The sequence below is a fragment of the Nomascus leucogenys genome, chromosome 22a (genome assembly GCF_006542625.1).
Source record: "Nomascus leucogenys isolate Asia chromosome 22a, Asia_NLE_v1, whole genome shotgun sequence".
Taxonomy (NCBI): domain Eukaryota; kingdom Metazoa; phylum Chordata; class Mammalia; order Primates; family Hylobatidae; genus Nomascus; species Nomascus leucogenys.
In genome coordinates, this window is record NC_044402.1 from 65,327,251 (window position 1) to 65,339,739 (window position 12,489).

At 34.7% G+C, this 12,489-nt stretch overlaps 2 long non-coding RNA genes across 2 annotated transcripts; one reads left to right on the plus strand and one right to left on the minus strand.

Annotated features, from left to right (window-relative positions):
• The first annotated feature begins 233 nt into the window (after window positions 1–233).
• LOC105738186 lies at window positions 234–10,157 on the plus strand. Its single transcript, XR_001113949.2, has 5 exons — window positions 234–390; window positions 974–1,079; window positions 1,185–1,303; window positions 6,533–6,572; window positions 8,846–10,157. It is a non-coding gene; the product is annotated as an uncharacterized LOC105738186 (long non-coding RNA).
• Window positions 4,474–8,269, minus strand: LOC105738184. Its single transcript, XR_001113948.2, has 3 exons — window positions 8,163–8,269; window positions 5,654–5,824; window positions 4,474–4,649 (listed from the first exon to the last, which is right to left on the minus strand). It is a non-coding gene; the product is annotated as an uncharacterized LOC105738184 (long non-coding RNA).
• Window positions 10,158–12,489: the final 2,332 nt, after the last annotated feature.

A 12,489-nucleotide genomic window follows, 5' to 3' on the forward strand; every position in this document is an offset into this window, starting at 1 on the left:
GTATTTTGAAAACTAGACATCCATCTAGGTCTTTTCTCTTATATGTGATTTATTTTTCCTTTCTGAAAATGTTAAACAATTTTCCTTCTTGCTGTATTGTTTAAATTCATTGTGCTGTTTCTAGGTAAGTGTCTTAAATCTTAGCTGTTTTGCATAATGCATGATCCTCTCTCTCCCTCTCTCTCTTTCTCTTTCTCTCTCCTTCTCTATTTTTGAGAGGTGAGGGTCTTGCAGTGTTACCCAGGCCGGACTGCAGTGACTACTTGCAGGCACAATCATAGTGCACTAGAGCCTTGAACTCCTGGGCTCCAGTATTACTCCTGCCTCAGCCTCCTGAGTAGCTGGGACTACAGGAGTGTGCCATCATTGTTGGCATAATCCTCTTTTTATGTGAGATCTTTTGTTATTTTCATGATACATAATCATTTTTCAAATATTTTGTCACATTTATTTATAGTTTCTCTCTTTTTATGACCATCACTGGTGGATCTTGATAATTTCTTTTAGTTTTCACATATCTTGACTTTGTTATTATTCTGTCTCTTTGTCCCTTTTCAATGCATTCTGAAAGCATTTCATCCCCTTGCTTCAACTCACTCATTCTTTCTTTACCTATTTATATAACTGATGAACTATGCAACCTATCCTTTTGAGTTTTTATTTTAACTACTTTATTTCATTTCCAATATCGCTAAGCAGTTATGTTCTATAGTAGCTTGATCACCATTTAGAGTTCCATTATGTTTATTTCTTTGAAAACTTTTGTGCTTTTTGCAATTTGTATTGATTTTTAAGTAGTTCAGTTTCTTTTAGTATATGATGTTCCACTGTTATCTTCCTCTCATAAGATCAAATATTTCTGAATCAATATATTTGTTGGCTTTGTTAGTGTATCTGAAGACATCAGACAAGACTTCTCGATTTATTTATTTATTTATTTATTTATTTATTTATTTATTTATTTCTGCTTTAGGTTGAGTTGAAGAAAGTCACAAGACGTTGAGATGCTTTATGTTGCAGTTAATGGTCTCTTCCTCCCTATCCTCTGTTCCCACAAATGGACAATTCCTTCTCTCAAGGTAACCTCTCTGCTGCTTTACTCATAATTTCTTCCTTCTCTGCTACATCTATTTTAATTGTCAAGGGACAGAGGCTGCCAGACTTAAATATATTTGTTGTTCTAGGTTTTTGGCTTCCCACTTCAGCATGCCTCCAGCAGTGTTCTAAAATTACTCTACAACTGCCAAAGTAAGAGCAGCAGATGCCCTAAATCTATTTCCAGGATACCTGTCTCATGATCAAGGTACAAATTTCTTTGGCCTCCTTTAATTTTTTTGATGTTTCCTTTTGTTTGACATTTTATTTTTTGGACTTCTTAGACCTAAATTCCAGACCTGGCCAGCACTCATTTCATCAAAATCCATTCCCTTCCCCACTGCTACCCCAGTTACATCCATCCTAATCTCAATCAATGGCTTGATCTCAACAGGGATGAGTGCAAGATAGATAGTTCAACAAAAATCCTGTACAGCAGCCTATCTTTTCCCCATGAACTTTGGACATCTCCTAATGAGGCTATTTATTTGTGTCCCTCAAGAAAACAAAATAATTAACCATCCTTGGGCACATCAATTTTTATAATTGAAAAAAAGGCTGTATTAAAATTCAGGTCTAATTTCTGTCATCTCTAGGGGTAGAGGAAGTTAAGAAAATTAGTATGTCTTACTTAAATTTCCACCTTATAAGGAAATTAGTGATGTCTGGCCTTTTTCTGGAATGTGTATATTCTTAAGGGATATTTCTATTAAGGTTATGAGAATCAATGATCCATGTCCCTTTACACAGTTCTATCTAATCTCTATCTAACTGTCCTCAGTTCTATCTTCCTTAGTTCTATCTAACTCTCCTCAGTTCCCCTACTTAATGCTGGAACTAAAAACACATACTATATTTCCTTTTCTTTGCTAGAGCTAGACCCTATACAGACTACAAGTCTCTCCTCCCCCGCCTGTATCCTGTATGGCAGTAAAAGATATCGCATGATGTATTACAGAGGGTACATTTTAAAGACATTAAAAATTATTCAATCATGTGCAGTTATTTAATGAGAAAATCTATTTTACATTATGCAGACCTCTAGAGGATATAGCATAACTGTGATAAATAAAGAAAGGTGTGTTTTATGAAAATTGTATTTGTTTTAGTCACATTCTTCTATTTCCTTTTGGAAGGTATAAATTCTGTAGTGATCAAAATTCATAAAGGAAAATGAGGCTCCTGCGTGTGTGTATTAGAAGATAATTATGCAGGCATGTAGAAGTTGTATTCCAGTTTTTATTAACAAATTCATTACTTTAATGATTTTAAAAAATCTCCCTAACACTAAAATTTAGAAAATCTTAGTGATGAAGTATCATTAGAAAATTAACTTTGTTATTATGGATTGAAGTCTCTAGCACCTAATTGTTATTTTAAAATTCTATTGAAAGATCATTTTTGAAGCACTTTATGAAAAACAAAAAAAAATTTAGAACATAATTTTTTGTTATGCAAGGTAATTGCAGCTACAATTTGGATTCTAAGAGAATATGAAACACAATTGAATCTCAGCAACATATCAGTCCTCTTCTAGGATTAGTTTGAGATAGAGATGATTTGCCTTGTTTATTTTGTAACGATTCTTATTTACTTCAATTTAATAAAATTAAAATTTCCATGTAGGACCTCACATCACGAGTTTGTCCTATTCTGTGCTTACCTGAAATAATAACTAATAACAGAGATAAAGAGGTATTCAGTATGCATAGTACCTACAGAAAATATGTCTTTGCGATTTGAGTGGTTTAGCCATTTTACTTTGTCCCTATGATTATCTAATGCACTTTGCATTCACTTAGGAAACAACAAATGTCCATATTGGAGAAATGAAAATTCAACAAAACTAAATTATCTTAATATTTATGTAATAGTAATATGTTAGAGAAAAGAATAGCTAAATAGATGTAGAAACCAATATAATAATAGATAAAGAAGGTATGTTAAAATGTATGCATTACTTATCTTTCCACAATGTGATAGAATAAGAATCTCTTAATTTTAAAAAAAGTTGTTCTGCATTGAATAATGAGTAAATAGAATTGCACTGACACTTTTTTACCTTTAAGAACAATCCTAAAAGTTCATGGAAATTTTTCACAATACAAACTTTGTAGTTCATGGGTAGTTTCAAAATGAAGAACATTGCTTCATAAAATGTATACGTTAATATCAAATGAGTGAATAATTCATCATTTTGTTCACGAAACAGGTGATTAAATTTGCTTATAGAAATATAAATGATTGCGTATCTTTGCATCTTGTCTCTGCGCAAGCCTAGTAAAATGTATATTTTACGTATATTTTCAAGAGAAAGGCGAATTGAATTTCATTAAATTCTCAACATCTTATTAATAGAATAAATAATAGATTATTGGTTGTGTCATATTTCAAAGTTGATTTCAAAATGCACTCTCTTGAATTTAACAGTCTGTATTGATATCTTCTTACCTTTAGTTTAATCATCACTCTAGGAAAGTTGGCCTAAGCTAGCAGCCATCAGAGGATTGCTAGAGAGTCAGTCAGAGGACGTCTTCACCCACAAAACCTGGGAAACCTGCCCAAGAGCAACAGCAGGATACAGGAGGCTATAAAATTATCTCTACAGTAAACATAGGCAAAAACTTGCTTCAATAAAACACACATTTCAGGTTGACCTAGATGTGGGGTTATATGGTGTCATCAAAATTCATACTTGTGAAAGACAAGCTGGGTAAAATTTGTGAAAATAGCAGGCAAGTCTCCTCAACCTCCATAGGCTGGTTAGAATTTTGTCCCATACAAACATTTACTGGTCATGGAACTTGCTTCTAATGATGTAAACATCCTGCAATTTACCACCTATTAACTTATATTTCCAATATTACAATGAGAAATCAAATTTTCTTTTTCTTGAGTTTTTTTAAATTTTTATTTTTATTTTAAGTTCTGGGGTACATGTGCAGGATGTGCAGGCTTGTTACATAGGTAACCATGTGCCATGGTGGTTTGCTGCACCTATCAACCCATCATCTATGCATTGAGCCCAGCATGCATTAGCTACTTTTCCTAATGCTCTCTCTTCCCCTACCCAACCCCGCAACAGGCCCCAATGTGTGTTGTTCCTCTCCCTGTGTCCATGTGTTCTTATTGTTTAGCTCCCACTTATAAGTGAAGACATGGGGTGTTTGGTTTTCTGTTCCTATGTTATTTTGCTGAGGACAATGCCTTCCAGCTCCATCCATGTCCCTGCAAAAAACGTGATCTTGTTCCTTTTTATGGGTGCATGGTATTCCATGGTGTATATGTACCACATATTCTTTGTCATTGATTGGCATTTGGGTTGACTCTATGTCTTTACTATTGTGGATAATGCTGCAATGAACCTACATACACATGTATCTTTGTAATAGAATGGTTTATATTCCTTTGGGTGCATACACAGTAATGGGATTTCTGGATCAAAAGGTACTTCTGCTTCTAGCTCTTTAAGGAATCACTACACCATCTTCCACAATGGTTGAATTAATTTACAGCTCAAGTTTTCAATGTATTGGCAGATGAAGCATGGTAACCTAGGAATGAATACCAATATATTGAAGTATTTCATCTAATAGAAGATGCCATTAATTGTAAAACACACAATTTTTCTGTAAATCACCTTGAAAGAAATAGAATACTGTGGAGGCTGAACTACATGTTAAATAAATCAGCCTAAGAAAAATGTCAGCTGCTTGCATGAGTCTTCATCCTCCTTTGTCTCCCTTTATCTGAATCACTAAAAATTTAGCTGAAGCTTGATGATTTAAACCTTTTCAAAAAAAATCATTGCTTCTAAAAATGGAACAAACTAAGTAAACTAATCTGTCTCCTGCTTCTGAGGTCAGATATAATGAGCACCAACTCTGTGCCCTCTCATCAATTTGTTTTTAAAAACCATATATAAGGAATTTATGCAAAATATACATGTTTATAACTTAGATAAGGTATAGATATGGAAAACTATATACCTGCACATACATTTACTGTATATTTACTACTATGGATTCTAAAATTGTTAAAAGCAATCCCAACTGGTGCCTTGTTATGTAGCATTTTTAGGTTTTATCCATTGTTTATTTGCATTTATATTATTTACCATTTAAATGTTTAATAAATGTAGTGAATAATTTTGCCACTTAAATAACAAACATTGAATCACCAGCTTTACAAGAAGAAATTGTTAACGCATATAACACCCTTAGGACAGGAGTCATTTCACCAGCCAGCAACATGCTGCAGATGGTAAGACCTAAAAAACAGCAACATCAATATTGGCAATAATAGTAATAATGTCTACTGAGTTTTTGTTAAGTTCCATGCACTTGCAGTATACTAAAAGTTTGATCTTCACAACAAACGTATGACACAGAAGAAGAAATAGAAGCTCAGAGGAGGTAAGCAACTTTCTCACCATCATAGAGTTAGTCAATGACAGAGCTCCGCCAGTCTATCTTCATGCTTATGTACCCTAAGACAGTGCTTCTCAAACTTCATCGTCTTTAAGAATCTTCTGAAGAACTTAGTAAAGCACACTTACCTGGGTCCCCTTCTCTGATATTCTGATTCAGGAGGTCTGACGTGGAGGCCACCATAATCTCCCAAGTGATGCTGATGCTGCAAGCACATATGGAAAATATTGATTAACAAGTTATCCATGCATTTCATAGCTTTCCTCACTGAGCAGTAATTCAGAGGCTGAGACACTCATCTGAGATTTAAGATATCCAGATATTTAGCCTGTTGATGTTGTCAGATAAACAAGTGTAGGTGAATCTACTCTCTAGTTTCACTGCATTTCATAAGCGCTTAGAGAAACTGTCTTTCCACTCTAAACCTATGTTCGTCCACAAGACCAATTTAGGAAAGTCGCAGGCGCATGAGGTAATTAGCCTCACAGTCATTGGCCAGCAGTATCACTCAGGTTTATGAGCACCCTCAGCCTGCTTCTTGAACCCTGGACTGGCCTAAAGAACAAGAGCTAGAAATAGCGCAGGCCCTGGAGGGTGATTCTAATGAACAACTTCTTCACACAAATCATATAAAGAAGGAAACAAAAGAATAAACAAGAATTTCAAAGTTTTAATCTCGGTCATCTTAGAATTCAAAATGTCATTTGAACAAAACAATACAAATCAATAGCTATCATAAGCATTCCCCTGTTGGAAAGGTTTTAGCTAACATGCATATGGTGCTTATTATTGACAGGCAATTTTCTAGTACCTTCTTACATTGACTCATTTAATTCTTCCAATAATCCTGTGAGGTAGATGATACTACCATCTCCATTTTACAGATAATGACACTGACATTCAGAAAAATTAAGCACCCTATCCAAAGTTATAAGCACTGGAGCCCATATTCCAATGGAAGTGGGCCAACTCCAGGTATTCTGCTCTTAACCACTTTTCTTCCTTAGGACAAATGGGGTCCAAATTCCTTGGTTGCCAGATGAGCAAGTAAGTGTGCCTAGTTAGTACTAAAAAGATTGAAGAATAAATAAAAAATGTAGCCTTATATGAGCTCATTTAAAAATAAGTTTTCTCATTTTTTTTTATTTAAAAATAAGGTTTTAGAAACCTTATTACTGGGAAGTTAAGATGAGTACAAAGGAGACATTAGAAAATATTATAAGAATGCATGTGTTCAAGTACCAAGGTACAAAATTATGAAATAGTAACAAGATTATAAATTAAGTTTATCACCAGAACTGAGTGACATTTCAAAGGAAATATGAGAATATAGAATAAGCTGTTTTATGAGCAATGCATGGGATGTGTGGGGCGAATCTGATATAATTACAGTTGGAGTGAAGGGCCAAACATAACTGCCTGCAGAGATTTTCAAAAACAGAAAAAGAAGTCATTACCTAAAGTGATAACTCGATTAAATAAAATCACTTGTTAAAGCTAGAATTCATAGCTTTCGTGCAGCAATGATGAATACCCATTTGTGACTTTATTCCTGGAAGTATCATAAAACAGAAGTATTTTACCAGCAGTAATCAGAAGTAATATCCTAGATAGTTTTCTCAAAGTGGTCTGAAGTACAAACTGGATATAATTAATGTTACAGGAAGGTTTCCTTGGATATAATAAGCATACTCTGAGATGGAAATTAACATGCAGAATGTTTATTAGGGAACAATCTACAGATTTATTTTTATAATTTACCTGTCAAGGAGCAAGATTAAGCACAAGAAGAAACTGGTTTGTGATATAGTCACAACACAAGCCTTAGCTAATCCCACGGGAAGCTATAAAACTAGGAAAGCTCTTCTGAGTTGTCCTGAACTGGAGAAAGGTAGCCTGAAATGTACATCTACCAGCTCTCGAAGTGGGCTTGCCCAGCAAGCGGATTATGGCAATTTTCAGAAAGGGCAGACAGTAGAGCTGCTTCTGGGCAGAAGTCCCAGCTGCTGGGCGAATATGCCCTTCAGAATGATGATGCACTGCATCCATAACAAGTAGTCAGTTGGGATTTAACTGGGTAAGTTCCTGTTGTAAGTATATGGTAACCTGGTCATAACAGGCAAGTTATCTTTATTCACAAGTACGACAATATTCCCTCTCCTGGGAGAACTGAATATGGTCTTGTATCTCTGTTCCTTAGACAGAGGCTGTAACAAATGTGTCTTTTCTTGCATGAAAAAATTAAAAGCTGACAAGCATGTCTTTACACAGTGTCAGGCTAATGAATTATTTCATTCATCTTGTAGTTTAGTAACTTCATTAACATGAAATGTAGTCCTAGAAAGTTATCATCAGATGGCAGCACACACATATCATAGTAAAGACTTCTTCCACTAAAAGAGAAAATACTGAAATTCTAAGTTAGGTTGTCATTCTAAAATTATTCTAATGTGTAGCTAAATAACTTACATAAAAGCGTATTGAAAAAACAATGTTCACACTTTTTTTTGGTAATGTTTTGCATGTGAATATAGTGGCAGTCCTTTAAATCGATGTAGAGAATGAGAGGATGAAACAATCTTAGGGAGATTATTTATCCAATACCTAGTGATAAAGAGGTCCTACTTTTCACCTTACTTGTAGAACAACTACTGCTGACAAGTACCCAAGAGCATATCTGTGCCTCAGTTTCCTAATTTGTAAACGGAGATAACAATAGTACCTCCATTTTGGAGTTGCTGTGAGGAAAAAGGAAGAAAAAATATTTGCAGACTTAAAAACGGATTCTAGTGTGTTCTGTTACCTATTAATTTTATTACTCACAATTTTAAATATAGATGCCCAATACTATGCTTCTTTCCAATCATAGTTATCATTTATTAATTCAGCACATAGTACAGGATTTGTCATATAATAATTATATGGAAATGATTATCACATTAAGCCTTTGGAACAAATGTTTTAATATGAATTATGAGTCAAAGAAACTGAGATACCGAGATAAAATAATGTGTCAGAGGTAAAACTAATATAAGTGACGTAATGGATTTCTATCTTGGTAGATCTACTGAAAGCAGTTCCTTAAGTCTTTACTACATCAGAGAGACAGGCTAATCTGATTGTTATTATAAGATTTTGAATTTGTGAATTTAAGGAACTATGTTTTATTTTTCTGCCATAATATTAAAGAGTAATTTCATTATTCAAATTTTTAGCTTATAAGTTGAAGATATTGCTAGATGTGATTTTAAAAAATAATCTAGACTCATCATAGAAATTTTAATAAGATCATGTGTTTGATATTTACTCTTCCTCTATAGAACTGGAGTAAAGATGCTGCACAAAAGGCCAAAATGATGTCAAAGCAGTGTAAACTGATACAGATCAAAGAACAGGAGTGGAAAATTGCAAGCAGGGATATGCAGTGGCTCTATACGGCCCATCTTTGTGCTCAAAACTCTCCAGAGGTTGTTAATTTCCTGGCAAGACAAAGTTACATCATACAGTCTGTATTTGCCTTTGTACCCATACTTGACAGTGAAATATGGTCTAATACACAGGTTTTATTATTATTATTATTTAATTTGAATATTCACATTTATAGGTTCCAAATTCAGGTCACCAAGGATAAGGGAATCAAAGCTCTAAAAGTTATAGAATATTTGAGCAATGCAATAACAACTGGACAGGCAGCTAGATGCTTAGAAGATTCCCACTCAATGCAGTTATCTCAGCTACCCACAATATATTACCACTAGGATTTCTTTAGCTTTAGGAATTGTCGATATGCAATTCTTCTGATCTGCCCATAAGAATATTTTTAAGGGATCAAAGGTGAGCCCATCTCATGGCAATACGATAACCATGTAAATTAGGTTCACTGCTAGTTTTCAGAAAAGCCATTAGTACTTTCTACACAAGTGGATATTAAAAATGTCTACAATAATATTTTATTATAAAATAATAAAAAGTACTAATGGAACTTCTGTATCTACAAATTATTGGTAATTTTTGAGCAATATCATTGACAAATTAATTTTCAGTAGCAAAACTGAATAAAACTAAGCTCTTTTAGCTATTCTCCAAAACTCTTATAACAAAAGGATTCCACCATATTGTACGTTTTAGCATTTGTAACTCGTCAGAATTTTTTTTTATTTTTCAAGTGTACTACTTGTATATAGAAAAATATATGACCTTATTTTATCACACATCCACCTTAAAAATACATAGCAATTAAAAGTAGCTCTTAAAGAAAGTAGCTCTTAAAAGTACCTCTTTAGAAAGCAACATCGGGTGCAGGAACTAAGAGGACTGGCTGGTGCATTTCATCAGTAGGTGGTGGTGGCTAAGGTTTCCACTGTGGGCACAGCCCAACACAGCCCTACCAACCTGACTCTGCAGACCACCAAATGGCTAACATTATACTGAAAAGTGTAGGGAAAATATTGATTTGTTTATTTTCTATGAATTGAGCTAACTTTCCTCATTAGTCTTATTGTTAAATAGTGGAGAAAAAAATTTGAAAAGAAATAAAATAAATTTGAATTCAATGTAGCAAATTCAGCCTAATGCAGTACAATACTTTTTAAAATTTGTCTTTGCAAATTAAAATAAAATACTGTTATCTTGGATTTTCTCTACCTCTTGTTTACTCTTGAGCACCCTTAGCAATTTTGTGTGCCATTTCTATGGTATCTGAAAAGTTATTAACCCAAGCCATATTAAAAGACAATCTAGCAGTTTGATTTATTTCTTTACCAAGGACACATTGTAAAACATTAACTCAAGTCTTCCCTCAAAGTTTGCTTACTCTTTCTTATTCTCTGAGGAAAGTATACAAATACTCCCAATTTTCTAGCTGCTCCCATATCTATCTAGATATTTCTAAAGCTCACTACCCCATTGAGGATGGAAACTACCAGAGATGGGGATGAACAGGTAGGGCAGGAAATAATAGTTCTTTTTTTTAACTTTCTTTCTCTTTCTTGTCTTCTCACAATCCCTTGTGACAGAATGTCTGGCTTTTGAATTACTTAAATTCATATTCTCTTAAAATGGGGCAGAAATCTGAATGGCCTTTTGAAGACTTATATTGCCTATCACAGAGAAGCAACACTATAAGCTGAGTTGGCTACTGTTGGTGGTTGTTGTAAAGGCAAGAGATGAATACACTGTCAGGTGTTTTCCTTAGCCATATTAATTTCCTTGTGTAGGTAGCAGGGTGTTTTTCAGAGAAGGAACTCAGATACTGTGTAGAGAAAGGCAAGTCCATCATTAGGTAGACTTCCTGGATTTAGTTTTCACATACCTTGGGACACTCTGAACTGGAAGACACGGCCACTCTACCAAAAAGTACTTGAGATGTGGGAGGAGGTGGAGGTGGAGTGGTGGGTGAGTACTTGACTGAAAAACTGTGGCCCTGGGAAACAATGTGGGACTGGGTTCAATAAGTTGACAATTTGCATCTTCCCTGGCCCAGAGAAAGGAACATCATTCCTAAATACCACGCTGGATGAAAAGCCCACACCATAGGTGGATGGTTAAATAGAACAGATGCTTATTACATGGTCCTTACATAATGAATAGAATGGCTTCAGAGTAGCCATGGACCCTGTTACAATTCTTAAGCTTCTCTGATTTGAATTCACTCATCTGCCTTAGTTTGAAAGAGACAGAGACTGAAAGGTTGGTTGATCTGATTTCAAAGCTTGTTTATCATCTCCTGCTATCAACTTATCACTGAACCTGGGCACCACATACTTATTTATCAATAAGAAAGAAAGAAGATTGCCAACAGGGATATAACTGAGTTTACCCCCTCTAGATATTGCCTAGATGATCAGTGAAGTGTTTGTAAAACAAAAATGAGAAAAATATTCTTGTAGGGTATGGCGCAGCCCTATTTCCTTTTTTCAGATAGTAAATGTCAAGGAAATATACAATTGTCATCTTATCCTGTCTCATGATCAAATATAATTGAAGGCTGGTACAATGAGTCTAAAAATTTTCAGAGTAGGGAATGGACATTCTCGGATAAAGATATAGCAGCTAAGCGTTATAAAAGGTAAGCCCGTGTGTTGGCAAATACTTGTATTTTTAAGTGACTGTAAGCATGTGGGACCAGAAAAATGAGAAAAACTGTAATCATTCTACTGGCTTATTACAAACTTACACTTGACCTACTGAGTTCCTCTTATAATTCAGATCCCAAGGAAGTGTAATTTCCTTAATATATGAGACTTATAGAAGATGCTTAACCTCTAAAAATGATTCTCTTTTACCAAACTCTAGCCTGTCTCAGAGGAGCCTATTTCTTGAATATACCTGCTAATTTTGGCCTATAAAGACTTGAACAAACACTTCGATCATTTCAAACAGTTCAAGGCTGCATCTGGAGGATGACACTAGCCTTTCTTAAAGTGCCTTCCTGAAAGAACTCAAGATTATCAAAAGTTTGTTTCAGCCAACACCTGACGATTAGGGCCCCTGTCTCACAGTGTCTGTGGGAAAAGAGTAGCCTAATTCCCACAAGTGCCAGTTAGTGCCAGTTAGCAAACCCAGGTGTGTTTTCCATGGACAAACTCCTCACTTTTAAATTTTTTTTCTTTTCTTGGCACTATTGAGCTTCCACTCACCCTCTCCCTATTTCCTCATCCTCTGTTTAAAGTGCCCAGTCATTCTGTATGAATCTAAGTTGACTTAAGTTCACACTGGATTCTTTTCCCTACTGCAATAGTCATTACCAACTAAAGTATTTTTCTCAACAATTTAACTAATGTTTGGCTGTGTTTATCACTGACACCCCTTAGTTCCATTTTTATTCATTTGGTTTCTCAAGAAGCCACAAAATCAATCTCATTTTTAAGTTACATTTGTAATGTATGTAAATAATAAAAACAACAGCTTCTGCCTCTTTTCCAATAGAGGAATTCATATAAAATTTACCATTTTATCATTTTTT